Consider the following 15,573-nt stretch of genomic DNA (forward strand, 5'->3'; position numbering starts at 1 on the left):
TCTAGCTGTGGCCACTGCCCTGTCACACTGTTTTGCTGCCTTGAGATCCTCGGACATTCTCACCCCAAGGTCCCTCTTCCTGTCTGTGGATACCAGCCTCTCACCTCTTAGTTCTCAGGTGTATCACTCAGCACCTCTTTGCATTAAATTTTTTAACTGCCAAATATTAGACCATCCTTTTAACTTTTGTAGATCACTTTTCATATTTTCCACTCCCTCAGGTATATCGACTCTGTTGCAAATCTTGGTATCATCTGCAAAAGGCAAAATTTTCTTTAACCCTTTTGCAATAACACTCGCAAATACAGTCCATTGAATAGAACCAGCCCCAGTACCAATCCCTGAGACACTCTACTACTCTCTTTTCCTTCCTCCAAATGAATTTCATTAACCACTAACCTCTGACATCTGTCAGTTAACCAGTTTCTAACCCAGTTAACCACTTTGAGTCCTAACTTCAGCCAGCTGAGTTTATTCATGAGCCTCCTTCTACTAGTGTCTTGTTCATTCCTCCCCTCTCTTACCACATAAGTGGATATATTTCTGTATTTCCAAACACCCTTGCTGCCCACATTAAAAAAAAAAAAACAACCCCAACAAAAACAAGTCTTACTACAAATCATTATGCTGAGCCAAGACAGGGCTTGTTTTTCTGAAAATCACATGCTGGCTGGCATTCCATTTTTATTATGCAAAAACCCCACACATTAGGGCCAGGGGAATGTGTGTGGGACCTTATTTACTAATCCAGAACTAGCTGCCAGTTTGGTACAGTGCTACTAATATCCCATTTCAACATTTAGTGGGGTGGAGGCAAATGTCACGTCAGATTTTGATACATTTAAATTTTGGAAGCATGATGTAAGGTTTGTTCTGCTCTGCAGAGCAGATTTAACTTCCTTATCTCAGCACAAAATGCCTTCCCATACCCAGCCTATAATAATCACTATTCTTTAATCCTGAGCGACGGTAATTATAGAGGTCAGTTGCTGGATAAACTAGAGAATGATGTTTACATGATTTTGTGAGGTGAATACTTGAAGAAAACATCAGAAGAAAAGTGATGATGAGGTGTTGCATTTCCAGGAGCGATGAATATCGGCGGGAACATGCTCGGCTCGCAACAAAGCAAATGTCCTCCCCAGACATTGGTTACCATTCCTTCAGAGCTCATTCACTTTCATAGCTTGTAGCAGAATTTCTGATGCAGTTAACGCAGCCTAGGACTGAGATGCCTCAACCACATGGGGCACCCAGGTCTCTAGAGGAATTTTGAGCTTAGATAACGAGCAATCCACTTTTAGCCCCTTTAGAACAACTACAGCCATCTCTGGCTCTCATCAGCTTGCTACTAAAAAGGAAAACCTGATCAGGTACCGTAAATAAGTTTTTGAAACTTATCAATACTTAAAATAATTGCACCTCTTATTTTTATATTTTGTTTTGCAGACTTGGTTTCTGTGTCTCATACTCTTAACTTCAGTTATTGAGACTGGTACAGCACAGAACTTATTTTCAGACGGTTGGGCTTAAACACAACATAAAATTGGATTTCTAGACTGCATAACCTTGAAGTTCAATGCGGTTTACAAAAAATTAAGCAACAAATGAAAATGAACCATGGGGATCTAGTCGGCTAAGAATTTTGAGAAAAGATAAGTTTAGTTGTTTTCTGAAATGTACATAAGGATTTCCTGACACCTGCTATTCACATCTCACTCTTATCGTAGAAAGCTGCCTGAAATGAGAGAGTATGATCATGATATTTCTTACTTTTACAACCCTTGATGGAGGGACATACGAAAAGAGCATGAGATCTACTGTTTCTTTGAGAAGCTATTGAGAATGTATCAACTAAGAGTGGAGACAGACCGAAGGCAACTTTATAATATATACAGCCTAATTTAAAGATTATACGAGCAACAATACACAAGTTGCCTTCACCTTCAAGGATTTAGACAAACTATGGGCTCCTTTTATCAAGCCACGCTAGCGGTTTATCACGCGTTAAACTGCTGGCTGCGCTAGCCGCTACCGCCTCTTGAGCAGGCGGTAGTTTTTAGGCCAGCGCAGGGGTTAGCGCATGACGACAAGTTGCATGCGTTAACCCCACTAGTGCGGCTTGATAAAAGGAGCCCAATAAATACTGCTTAACCTCAGTCCATGGCCCCCTAGCAATAAGTCCAAATGTGACAAAGCAAAATCAGTTCAAGGTCCTCACAACAGGTACAGTTCCAAAGTTAAAGTCTGCAAGTTCACTTCCAACTCGTCAAGGCTATGCGTTATTTATCTGGTCATGGATCATGTCATTTTGGTTACAAGTCCAATGGAACAGAGCAGACCGAGCTTGGTCTTCAACTCATACAATAGCAACAAACGGTAAAATCATAAAAATATCTGGCAAATCATGGACTCGGCACCGGTGGAGTTTTCTCACTCATTAAGAAGTCATAAGAATGATTATAAGGTTTCTCCTCCTGAAGAAACCAGAAGGTAAAACGCAGATCTGAGGTGGGGAGAGCCAATAAGGATAATGAGCTGAAGGACAGTTTTTTTTTAAATCCCAAATACAGGTTTGAAAAGTGATGTCAACATTTCTTTCCGCCATGTTGGAAAAATATTAAGGCACTGAGCACTTCTTTCATTAAGCACAAATTATTGTTTTGGCACTGTGGTGGTATTGATAAATTATTTAAGTCAAAACTTGTTTTAGATGCTTTATCTTACTTTTTGAAGTTCTGATCATTTGATAAGTATATGAGTATACAGAGCTAATAATTACTGCACTGAATCCCCATTTTGACTATTGAGAAACCATGGACTAGACAAGGACCATGTTTTGGCTAAACTGCCTGCATCAGGAGTCCCCCATTAGTTAGTTACAAACCAAAAATGAAAGCCAGGTCCTTAAGGAAAAAAGGAACATCAATCTACACACAGCAAAGCAGCCCTCAAGGTGTTCAGAACCCAAAGCATGCCCAGAGATATTGTTCAAGGAACATAGTTCAATTCTATTCCTTAAGGAAGGGGTTCTTAACCAGTAGTGCCCACACTCTGAAGAAGTCAAATGGGGTGCAAAGAAGGGTCTTGAAACCAGAGGCTCAATTTAATGACTCTTTCTAGGCAGAGTGAAGGCAATTATTAGGACAGTTATTGGTTGTGCAACTGTGCAACCTGAGGCCTGTCATGGTGGGAAGCTCCGTGGCCCTGCACCTCCCTCCAGCTGCTAGCTTCTTCAAAAGAGAAACAGCAGCAGTTCCTACTCACTGCCTGCAGGTAATCTGGAAACCTTCTATACCACATCCCTACAGGTCAAAGAACCCCAGGTAGGGTTCCGATGTCACTTCCTATGCACAGCACCCAGAAGCAACATCAGTGGGAGAGACTACGCGGTCGCGAGAAACACATTGAAGAAGTAGCTTGTGGTGGTGAATAACTAGAGGTACGGGGGAAAGGAAGGGGGGCACACGCATGGTGAGGAGAGAAGTGGGAAGAGGCAAGGGCTGGAGAGGAGAATGGCTGCCAATGACCCCACCAACATGCCCCCCCCCCTTTATTACACCACTGAGTATGTTTGATGAAATGCTCTTAAAATGCAGCTTCTGAGACTGCTGGGAAAGCACAGTTACTTACCGTAACAGGTGTTATCCAGGGACAGCAGGCAGATATTCTCACATGTGGGTGACGTCATCCACGGAGCCCCGACGCGGACAGCTTTTCAAGCAAACTTGATTGAAGATTTCAAGTTTGCTAGTGCTGCACCACGCATGTGTGTGCCTTCCTGATCCACTAGAGGGCGCATACCCTCCTCATGGTCTTCAGTTCAGATAGCTAGCAAAGAAGCCAACCTCGGGGAGGCGGGCGGGTTGTGAGAATATCTGCCTGCTGTCCCTGGATAACACCTGTTACGGTAAGTAACTGTGCTTTATCCCAGGACAAGCAGGCAGCATATTCTCACATGTGGGTGATCTCCAAGCTAACCAAAAAGGGACGGAGGGAAGTTGGCAATTCAAGAAAACAGATTACGCAAAACAGACTGGCCAAACCGGCCGTCGCTCCTGGACAGAGTATCCAGGCAGTAGTGGGAGGTGAAAGTATGAACCGAAGACCAAGTGGCAGCCTTGCAAATCTCCTCGATAGGCGTCGACCTGAGGAAAGCTACAGAAGCCGCCATCGCTCGGACTTATGTCCCGTGACTCGACCATGCAGCGCGAGACCAGCCTGAGCGTAGCAAAAGGAAATACAAGCAGCCAACCAGTTGAACAAGGTGCGCTTGGAAACTGGGCGTCCTAACCAATTAGGGTCAAGGGACAAAAACAATTGAGGAACCATCAGAGGAGACTGAGGGCGTTGAAGATAAAAAGCCAACGCCCTCTTACAGTCAAGTGTGTAAAGCGCCACCTCGCCAGGAGGCGAGTGGGGCTTCGGAAAAAAGACCAGAAGAACAATGGAATGATTGAGAGGAAAGTCCGACACCACCTTGGACAAGAACTGGGGTCGAGTACGCAGGACCACCGTGTCATGATGAAATACAGGAAAAGACGGGTCCGCACCCAGAGCTTGCAGCTCACTGACTCTGCAAGCAGACGTGAGAGCAACCAGGAATACCACCTGCCAGGTGAAGTAATTCAAAAGAGCTTTATCAATGGAATCAAATGGAGGTATCACCAATTGAGCCAGGACCACACAAAGATCCCAACCCACCGGGGGGGCTTTGAGCGGAGGATGTATATTGAAGAGATCCCTCATAAAGCGGGAAACCGTCGGATGGACGGAGAGCAGCGTCCCATCAAACGGCCGATGAAAGGCAGCAAATGCACAGAGGTGGGCTCAAATAGATGTCTATTTGAGACCAGACCGAGACAAGTGAAACAGATAATCCAGCACTGAAGGCAAGGAGGCAGAGAGCGGATCCATGCGGTGCTCAGCACACCACGCAGCAAATGAGGACCATTTCTGGGAATAGCATTGCCGAGTGGAGATCTTTCGAGAGGCCTCGAACACCCCCACCGACTTGAGAGAAACAGAAGGAGGGAGGCACGTTGCGAGGAACTAAGCTGATAAGTGTAGAGACTGCAGATTGGAATGCAATAGAAACCTCAACACTGAGACAGCAGAGAAGGGAACATAGGTAGAAGCAGAGGCTCCTTGACATGCTGGAGGAGCAGGGAGAACCACAGCTGCCAGGGCCACAGAGGAGCCATCAAGATTAAGGTGGCGCAGACCGACAGGAGGTGTATCAAAGACCTGAGAATCAGAGTAAAGGGAGGGAACGCATAGAGGAACCTGCCCATCCAATCGAGAAGGAAAGCATCCACCTCGATGCGAACCCGGGAGAACATCCTCGAGCAATATCGTGAGTGAGGGGCAAAGCGAACAGAACTACCTGTGGGGTTCCCCACCGAACAACCACATGCTGCAGAGTCTGAGAATGGAGCGACCATTCATGCGGCCGAAAAGGGCGACTCAACGTGTCCACCAGACAATGCTGCTCGCCCCAGAAATACACCGCCCAAAGAAAGAAGTAGTGGTGTAACTCCCCCTCCAATGACGAAGGGCCTCCCTGCAAAGTAACAGGGAACCTGTACACCCTGGCTTGGTCACAGAATACATCGCCACCGGGATGTCGGGATGCACCAGGACCCCGCAATCCAGCAACCAATAACGAAAATCCACCACGGCATTGTAAATGGCCCAGAGCTGCTGCAGATTGATGCGTCTGCGACGGTCCGCACCCGACCAAAGACCCCGAGTCCGAAGGCCGTCGAGGTGCGCCCCTAAGCCTAAGCCGAGGAGTTCATCGGCAGAACACTCTGATGTGGGGATATGAAGAGGTGGCCCACCAACGAAACAAGCGTGTCAAGGAGGGAGGCACCACAAAAGTGCTGGGAAGCGGGATCCCGATCCTGCCATCACTGAGATGCTCGGGTCCAGCGGGGAACACGAAGATGAAACCAGGCGAACATCGGGACATGAACCGTGGAGACCCATGATCCCAAAGGATCAGCATCAGCTCGGCCGAGGCCGAAGACCGCTGAGACACCAGCTGACTCAGGCGCAGACAGGCGGCCTGCCGAGGCAGAAAAGACTGGAGGCGGACCGAGGACAGAGGGGCCATCTTCCGGTATAAACAAACAAGGCCCTCCCCCTGAGGCCGAGACAAGGAGCGCAGACAAACTGGGTCCAGGTCTGCCCCGACGGACTCCCGAGACTGGGGCGGATAGAGTCTGAACCGCTCCCAGACTAGAAACTAGTGCAGGTCACGAAGGGCCAGGACCCGACGCAGATGGGAGGATGGGAACGCCCAACCGACAGAGGCGAGGCTATACTCCCAGTGCGTAGACACGGAGACACTCCTCCCGAAGGGAGGGGAGGAATCCCCAGAAGGAGAGCAGCCCGAAGGCTATGCGAGAATAGTCAAAAAGAAGGCCAGGAGTCGCCGAAGCCGGTGGCTGGACCATAACCTGGCGCTGCTGCAGTTATTGCGGCTGCTGCGAAGGAGGCCGAGATAACACAAGAAAGGTATCCGGAGGGCCCCTCCGGAGGAGTCCAAACCACAAAGGCAGAAGGGATTCTGCTGAAGGCGTCCCGATAGGCGAAGGACCGGTCGCGTTCTGAGAGGCGGTTAGTGGCCTCCGCAAGAGAGGCCTCAAGAAACGCAGTACTCACGCAAGTAAAAGTGGCGAGACGATCCTGGAGGTTCGGATCCTCAGCCACACTCTGCGCCAAGCGAGATGACGCGTGGCGGGAGCAATAGAGCAAGAGCAGGGAGAGAGTCTCCTCCAGGAAACCAAACTCCGTACTACAAGATTCCGTCACGGCTGCCCGGAATGAACTGAAGAGAAAACGGGGAACCCTCTCAAACAGGAGCCGGAGACGCCGAGGCACAGAGCCCCAGACGACGTCGAGTCACGAAGCCCCCGTCGAAAACGGGGCGCAAACCTGCAGTCAACGCCGAGGCCCAAAGCCTCAGCCGATGCCGAGGTATAAAGCCCCCAGCGACATTGCGGCACCAAGCTACAGTCGACTTCGAGGCACAAGGCCACAGTCAACCAAAGGGCACAAAGCCCCAAGCGACGTCAAGTCACAAAGCTCCAGTCAACGGCGAGGCACGAAGCCTCGGTTGACGACGAGGCACAGAGCTCCAGCCGACGATGAGGCCCCCAGCCTCAGTCGACGTCGAAGGTACAAAGCATCCGTCGACGTCGTGACACCCAGCCCCAGTCGACGTCGAGGCAGAAAGTCGAAACACAAAGCTGCAGTCGACGTCGAGGCACAAAGCTGCAGTCGACGTCGAGGCACAAAGCCCCAGCCGACGTCGAGGCACAAAGCCCCAGCCGACGTCGAGGCACGAAGCCTCAGCCGACGTCGAGACACGAAGCCTCAGTCGAGGCACGAAGCCTCAGTCGAGGCACGAGGCACACCGAAGTCCGTCGAGGTTCAGAAGTCGGCACCGTACCAATGAAATTGGTAATAAAGGTGCAGCAGTGCGCTCCATAAAGGGCAACCTCGAGATGAGTATTCCCATGAAAGGAGGCACGCTTCGATGGTCTCGTAGAGGCAGGCACGATTGCACTCGATGCCTAGAATGCCTGAGACTCAGCCGGTGGCGTTACCAAGGTAACGCACCTAGAAGAAAGAAAGAAAGAAAACTTACCGGGGATCGAAGCTACTCAGTCCGATTCCAACGAAGGAAAAAGGGTCCCGGCCATTCTGCTCACACGAGGTGAGCCCAGAGAGAGGCCAGGGAAGAAGAAAATACAGCTGCAGCAAAATGAGGCCTAGCAGCATGGCTGAGGCCCAAGAAGGGCCTGCTGATGGAACCAGCAGAAACACAATAAAAAGTCCTTTTTTTTTTTTTTTTGAAACGAAGAAAATACACGATCAATTAACAAACGCACAGCGACTCCCTAACAAAATAAAGAAGCCGCGGTGCCAGAAAGGCACTTAGAAGAACGCAGAGAAGAGAGACAGGGCTTTCTGGCTCAGCGGAAAACTAAGAACTGAAGACCATGAGGAGGGTATGCGCCCTCTAATGAATCAGGAAGGCACACACATGCGTGGTGCAGCACTAGCAAACTTGAAATCTTCAATTAAGTTTGCTTGAAAAGCTGTCCGCATCGGGGCTCCGTGGATGACGTCACCCACATGTGAGAATATGCTGCCTGCTTGTCCTGGGATAAAAATCTTTTTCCCTTTCCTTCGTAGATCTCAAATTATGATAAAATCATCATATCCTCAAGTGTTAAAACACCTATATTTATTCTATCTATAAGTGGTGGGAAACAGCAGTAATACAACCAATCTCATTCAAAGAATCCCTGGGGACAAGAGGATGGTAAGGTAAACAGTAGGATTCAACTTTCAAGTTTATTTAAAAAAAAAATAAAAAAATTTTAACTGCTTAATCAGGTTTCTAAGCCGTGTACAATATCAAATTTACATAAAAACAGTTTAAAAGTCAGGGATAATAGACAAAACTAAAGTGGCTTAAGACACATAATAAGACATATGGACTTACTTCAAACATTAGGAAAGAAAGGGAAGAACTACAATCGTGAAAGAAAAGGCAAAACAAAAAAGGAAAATACAATAGGTTAGGATAATCTGTACTTCTACCAATAGAAGCAATGGTATGACTGTTTTGTGCTTTCAAGTAGAAAATGACACTGGGATAAATTTTTCCCCGGCCCCACAGGAACTCAATTTCCCCATCCTCATGAGTTTTGGCACTGTCCCTGTTCCTGCCCCATTCCTGTAAGCTCAGCCTTAACTACACAAGCCTCAAACACTTATGATTTTAAAATGTTTGAGGTTTGTGCAGATGAGGACAGAGTGTGTAGGAATGAGGCAGGGACAGGAAAAGAACTTGCCTGTCTGGGACGGAAAAATGAGTTCCCGCGGGGATGGGGAAAAATTTGTCCCCGTGTCATTCTCTACTTTCAGGAAGGCAGTGAGCTGACCTGCATAAATCAGCAATTACAATACAAAACTGCAGAGGAATGGTAGCATTAAGTCTCCAAAGAACATAACTTAGCATTTTATTTTATATTCTGCCACATACCTTGACATTCAGAGCAGATTACAACAGAAAAACATAACCAGTCCCCCCCCCCCTTACTAAGCTGCGGTAGAGGTTTCTAACGCAGCCCGGAGCACTAAATGCAGCATAGGAGCATTTAGTGCCCCAGGCCATGGTAGAAACCTCTACCATGACTTAGTAAAAAGGGGCCAGTATAACAAAAAAAGCAAAGTTAACACAAATTTCCTTTACAACCACATTTTAAGTTGGAAATAGAAAGCATATCTACTAAATCGGTGTCAGGTCAAAAGCGTGCCGGGACAAAGGCGCGTGCAGACAATTGAGCGCAGCGTGGAGGCGCGCACCGAAGAAAATTACTGGTTTTAGGGGCTCCGACGGGGGGTTTTGTTGGGGAGACCCCCCACTTTACTTAATACAGATTGCGCCGCGTTGTGGGGGGTTTGGGGGGGTTGTAACCCCATTTTATTGAAAACTTCACTTTTTCCCTGTTTTTAGGGAAAAAGTTAAGTTTCCAGTAAAATGGAGAGAACGAGAGCCAGAAGGCCTTGAGCATGCGCAGATGCTCAAGGCCCAGCCCAGGCAAGAGGCGGGAGCTTTCTTTCACTCGCACAAGCAGCAGATGGGGTAAGGAGCATGTTTGGGAGGGAGTGCGGGCGGATGCCGCTTCCAGCACGGGGGTGCGATGCCGGTTCGGGGGGGTGCGTTGCCGGTTAGAGTGGTTGGGGGGAGGAGGAGGTACAACGAATCAAAGCGAGTTTCCATTCATTCCTAAGGGGAAACTCGCTTTGATATACGAGTAACTTGGTTTACGAGCATGCTTCTGGAACGAATTATGCTCGTAAACCAAGGTTCCACTGTACTAATGCAAGCTCTATGGAGGCGTTGGTGTTTAGCATGCGCGCTAAAACCACTAGCACAACCTTAGTAAAAGGAGCCCTGGGTCTCTGCACTCTCCTGCTTGCAGGCTCAGGTAGTTTGTTAAAGCACATGCTTGCTGTCTATGTCAAATTTATGGTGACATATCTGCTATCTCTTGGTGACACAAGTGTGTGTCCCAACAAACAGGTTGAGAATCATTGTCTTAGGGGCTGGAAGGACTCAAAGGAAGACTGTCAGAAGGAAAAGGAGCATGCTGTGTGTAATGTATGTTCTGCATAAAGCAAGACCCAACTATCCTTGCCCTATATAAGAACATAAGAATAGCCTTAGTGGGTCAGACCAATGGTCCATCAAGCCCAGTAGTCCATTCTCACAGTGGTCAACCCAGGTCACTAGTACCTGGCCAAAACAAAGAGTAGCAGCATTCCATGCTACTGATCCAGGGCAAGTAGTGGCTTCCCCCATGTCTTTCTCTAGGAAATTGTCCAAATCTTTCTTAAAACCAGCTACACTATCCACTTTTACCACAAGTATTTCCCTGTAACTTAATCGAGTGCCTGTTACTTTCCACATGAAGGAGATCATAGTATATCTAGGAAGGAGAAAAGCATATATGGCTATGCAAGTGCTTAGAAAGGAGTTCTTACACATTCAAGAGACATTACCAGTGTCTTGTTTCTTGTGAGATGTTAAGATCGGAGCCCATGCACCCCTCTGGCTCTGAACATTAGGCAATGATTACTTTTTTAATGTGCCATGACACACTGGTTGGTAAGCATTGCTATAAAATTATCTTCTGCTTCCTGCACCATTTATGCACAGGAGATGAATTTTGCTTGGTTGAAAGCTGTTGATGGCAAGTTAGGCATTTAGCAGAACTCCCACTTTGCAGCTCAGCATCAAATGCCCCCTTGTACTGACTTTTTCTTTCTTGGCAAAGCTTCATTCCTAGGTGAAGTGGACGGACTGCATTGCAAACACAGCATGCATTGTGCTTTCCTCCCAATGAACTGCATCAAATTATTCTATTTTCAGTTTAATGATGCATTTTTGGAACATTAGATAATTATGTACCCAGGATAAAAGTGAAACACTTCTGATGACAATCACTGCAAATCAAAACAAGCATTATATTGGAGTTGTCATTACTACTCAGAAGCATCAGAAGACTTCTAAAAATATAATGCTCATCATTATTAAAATATATATTTATAGTTTTTCTGACAAGTTGATTTGGAAAGCAAATGTTGATATTTGAGCATTTTACTATGGTCATACTGTCATTAGAGTTGTTAATCGCCTATGTCCAGCTACACTTGCTCTACGCCACATACACTAAATAAAAGTAATGGATTTCTTCAAAATGGCAGTATCTTACCATAACAAGTGTTATCCAGGGACAGCAGGAAGCTATTCTCACATATGGGTGACGTCATCCGACGGAGCCCCGATGCGGACGCCTCACAAGCAGACTTGCTTGAAGAAACTAGAAGTTTGAGTCGCCCGCACCGCACATGCGCGAGTGCCTTCCCACCCAGCACAGGGCACGTCTCCTCAGTTCAGATAGCTAGCAGAGAAGCCAGCCAGGGGAGGTGGGTAAGTTGTGAGAATAGCTGCCTGCTGTCCCTGGATAACACCTGTTAATGGTAAGTAACTGTGCTTTATCCCAGGACAAGCAGGCAGGTATTCTCACGTATGGGGGACCTCCAAGCTAACCAGAATGGGATGGTGGGAGTGTTGGCAATTTAGGAGAATAAATTTTGTAATACTGTTTGGCCAAACTGTCCATCCCGTCTGGAGAAAGTATCCAGACAATAGTGAGAAGTGAAGGTATGAACCGAGAACCAAGTAGCAGCCTTGCAAATTTCCTCAATAGGTGCAAATCTGAGGAAAGTTTGCAGATGACACAAAACTATGCCGAGCAATCAGGTCACAAAAAGACAGCGAAGAACTCCAGAGAGATTTGAAGCAACTTGAGAGATGGGCAGAAAATTGGCAGATGAGTTTTAATGTAGAAAAATGCAAAGTGATGCACCTGGGCAGTAAAAACAAGGAGCATGGGTACAAACTGTTAGGTATAACATTGGGGAAGAGCGAACAAGAAAAAGACCTGGGAGTACTGATAGATAGAACCCTGAAGCCATCGGCTCAATGTGCAGCGGCGGCAATGAAAGCTAACAGGATGTTAGGCATGATAAAGAAAGGAATCACGAGTAGATCAAGGGAGGTCATAATGCCGCTTTATAGAGCGATGGTCAGACCACACCTAGAATACTGTGTCCAACACTGGTCTCCATACCTGAAGAAGGATATAACATTACTGGAGAGGGTGCAGAGGAGAGCGACGAAGCTAGTAAAAGGTATGGAGAACTTGAGCTACAAAGATCGCCTCAGAAAACTGGGACTATTCACCCTTGAGAAGAGAAGACTGAGGGGATCTGATAGAGACTTTTAAATTGCTAAAAGGGATTGACATAATGGAGCAAGCTCACTCACCAGCAGGGGGAAAGGATGGTGAGCAAGAAACAGCGTTATTTACATTGGCAAATGTAACCCAGTCTCGGACCAGAGGTCATGGCCTGAAGCTGAGAGGGGACACGGCCAAGACAAACATCAGAAAGTTCTGCTTCACACAGCGAGTAGTGAACGCCTGGAACTCTCTCCCGAAAGAGCTGGTGGAGGAAACCACCATTCTAGGTTTTAAGGGAAAATTGGACGCACATCTTCTTGCAGAAGACATTGAGGGATATGAGTGACATTGTATTCACCAGGGTGTGCCTGGCTGAGCCTCCGCGTGTGCGGATCGCCGGACTAGATGGACCCCAGGTCTGATCCGGTGCAGGCATTTCTTATGTTCTTATGAAAGCTACCAAAGCTGCCATAGCTCTGACTTTATGGGCTGTAACTTTACTGTGAAGGGGTAATCTAGCCTGGGCATAGCAGAAAGAGATGCAAGCCGCCATCCAATTGGAGATGGTACGCTTAGAAATAGGATGTCCCAACTTATTTGGGTCGAAGGAAACAAAAAGTTGAGGAGCAGTTCTGTGTGGTTTGGTGCGTTCCAAGTAGAAGGCCAAAGCACGTTTACAGCCCAGAGTATGAAGAGCAGATTCTCCAGGGTGAGAATGAGGCTTTGGAAAAAAACATAGGAAGTACGATGGATTGGTTGAGATGAAATTCTGAGACCACTTTAGGTAGGAATTTTGGATGAGTACGAAGAACAACTTTGTCATGATGGAACACCGTGAATGGTGGGTCAGTAACTAAAGCTTGCAGCTCACTGACTCGTCGAGCAGAAGTGAGGGCAATGAGAAACACCACTTTCCAAGTGAGATACTTCAGATGAGCCTTATCAATTGGTTCAAATGGAGGCTTCATGAGTTGAGTAAGGACAACATTGAGGTCCCAAACCATAGGAGGCGGTTTGAGAGGAGGTTTGACATTGAAAAGTCCTTTCATGAATCTGGAAACCACCGGATGAGCAGAGAGGGGTTTCCCTTCAATAAGCTGATGGAAAGCCGCAATTGCACTGAGATGGACTCGTATAGATGTAGACTTGAGGCCAGAATTGGATAAGTGCAAAAGATAGTCCAAAACAGATTAGGAGGAATGCCGAGGCTCCTTATGATGAGAAAAACACCCTGTAGAAAATCTAGTCCATTTTTGGTGATAGCATTGTCTAGTGGTAAGTTTTCTGGAAGCTTCTAAAACATCTCTTACAGATTGAGTAAACTGAAGAGGGGTTATGTTGAGAAGGTACCAGGCTGTCAGGTTGGGATGAAGCAGAGATCCTTGACTCTGTGTAAGCAGAGAAGGAAAAACTGGTAGAAGGTATGGCTCCCTGCTGCTGAGTTGAAGTAGAAGGGAGTACCAGGGTTGTCTCGGCCACCGAGGAGTGATTAGAATCATGGTGGCATGATCGTTCTTCAATTTGACCAGAGTCTTGAGAATGAGAGGGAATGGAGGAAATGCGTAGAGGAAAAGATTCGTCCATTCCAGAAGAAAAGCATCTGCCTCGAGGTGGTGAGGAGAGTATATCCTGGAGCAGAATTGAGGCAGTTTGTAGTTGTGGGGAGCTGCAAAGAGGTCTTTCTGTGGCGTTCCCCACTGTGAAAAAATGTGATGAAGAGGCGAGGAATGGAGAGTCCATTCGTGAGGTTGCAGTAGACGACTCGAGTTGTCCACCGCTAAGCAATTCTTTGCCCCTTGAATGTAGACAGCTTTGAGGAAGGTGTTGTGGCAGATTGCCCAGATCCAAATCTCCAGAGCTTCTTGACAAAGGGAGGCAGACCCTGTCCCTCCCTGTTTGTTGACATAATACATGGCGACTTGGTTGTCCGTCCAAACGAGGACTACTGTGTCATGAAGTAGATGTTGAAAAGCATGGAGAGCTTTGAGGATCGCTCTGAGTTCCAACTAATTGATATGACACTGATGATCTGTACTGGTCCAGAGGCCTTGAGTATGGAGACCATTGAGATGAGCGCCCCAAGCGTAGGTCGAAGAGTCTGTCGTGAGGACCTTCTGATGAGGGGGCATTTGAAAAAGCAAGCCTCTGGAAAGATTGGAAGAGAGCATCCACCAACGGAGAGACTGCTTCAAAGAAGGAGTGACTTTGATGTATCGAGAGGATCGCAAACCTGCGTCCATTGAGATGCCAGTGTCCACTGAGGAATTCTGAGGAAGTCTGGCAAAAGGAGTCACGTGTACTGTGGAGGCCATGTGACCTAGGAGTACCATCATGTGTCTCGCTGAGATGGAAGATCGGGAAGACACTGTATGACAAGAGTTGAAGTAGAGCTTCCAGGCGTTGCTGTGGAAGGAATGCTCTGAGTTGGACAGTGTCCAGAATAGCTCCAATGAATTGTAGAGTCTGAGGGTTGAAGCTGAGATTTGGGAAAATTGATCTCAAATTCCAAAATTTGGAGGAACCAGGTAGTCTGTTGGGCCGCTACAATAACACCTTGAGACATGGAATCCTTGATGAGCCAGTCGTCGAGGTAGGGAAACACCTGAAGACCATGATTCCTTAGAGCTGCTGCTACCACTACCAGGCACTTGGTGAACACTCTGGGAGACGAGGCCAGGCCGAATGGTAGTACTCTGTATTGATAATGCAGATTCCCCATCTGAAATCTGAGGTACTGATGGGAGGCCGGATGAATGGGAATATGAGTGTAGGCCTCCTTGAGATCCAGAGAGCATAACCAGTTGTTCTGCTTGAGAAGGGGATAAAGGGATGCCAGGGACAACACTCAAAAAAGTTTTCTTTGACTAGGAATTTGTTGAGAGCCCTGAGATCCAAAATGGGGTGCAGATCGCCCATCTTCTTCGGAACAAGGAAGTAAAGGAAGTAAAAACCCCTGTTTTGCTGCTCCAAGGGAACTGGTTCGATGGCATGGAGACGAAGCAGAGGTTTAGCTTCCTGAAGAAGAAGGGCAGTCTGGGATGGACTGGAAAGATACTCTCTTGGAGGAAACTCTGGTGGAACCTGAGTGAAATGAAGAGAATATCCTTCTCTGAGGATGGTAAGCACCCAGAGATCGGAGGTAATTAACGTCCATCGGTCGTAAAAATAATGGAGATGACCTCCTATAGGGAGAAAATGAGACAGAGACAGAACAGTGGAGGTTATGCTCTGTTTTAAACAG

General features: G+C 47.2%; 1 long non-coding RNA gene across 1 annotated transcript in view; it reads left to right on the forward strand.

The window, feature by feature from the left end:
* LOC117348401 overlaps window positions 1-15,573 on the forward strand; it is a 106,918-nt gene that overhangs the window by 75,050 nt on the left and 16,295 nt on the right. The gene's annotated exons all lie outside the window — the stretch shown is intronic.

This window comes from Geotrypetes seraphini, chromosome 14 (assembly GCF_902459505.1).
Source record: "Geotrypetes seraphini chromosome 14, aGeoSer1.1, whole genome shotgun sequence".
Lineage (NCBI taxonomy): Eukaryota > Metazoa > Chordata > Amphibia > Gymnophiona > Dermophiidae > Geotrypetes > Geotrypetes seraphini.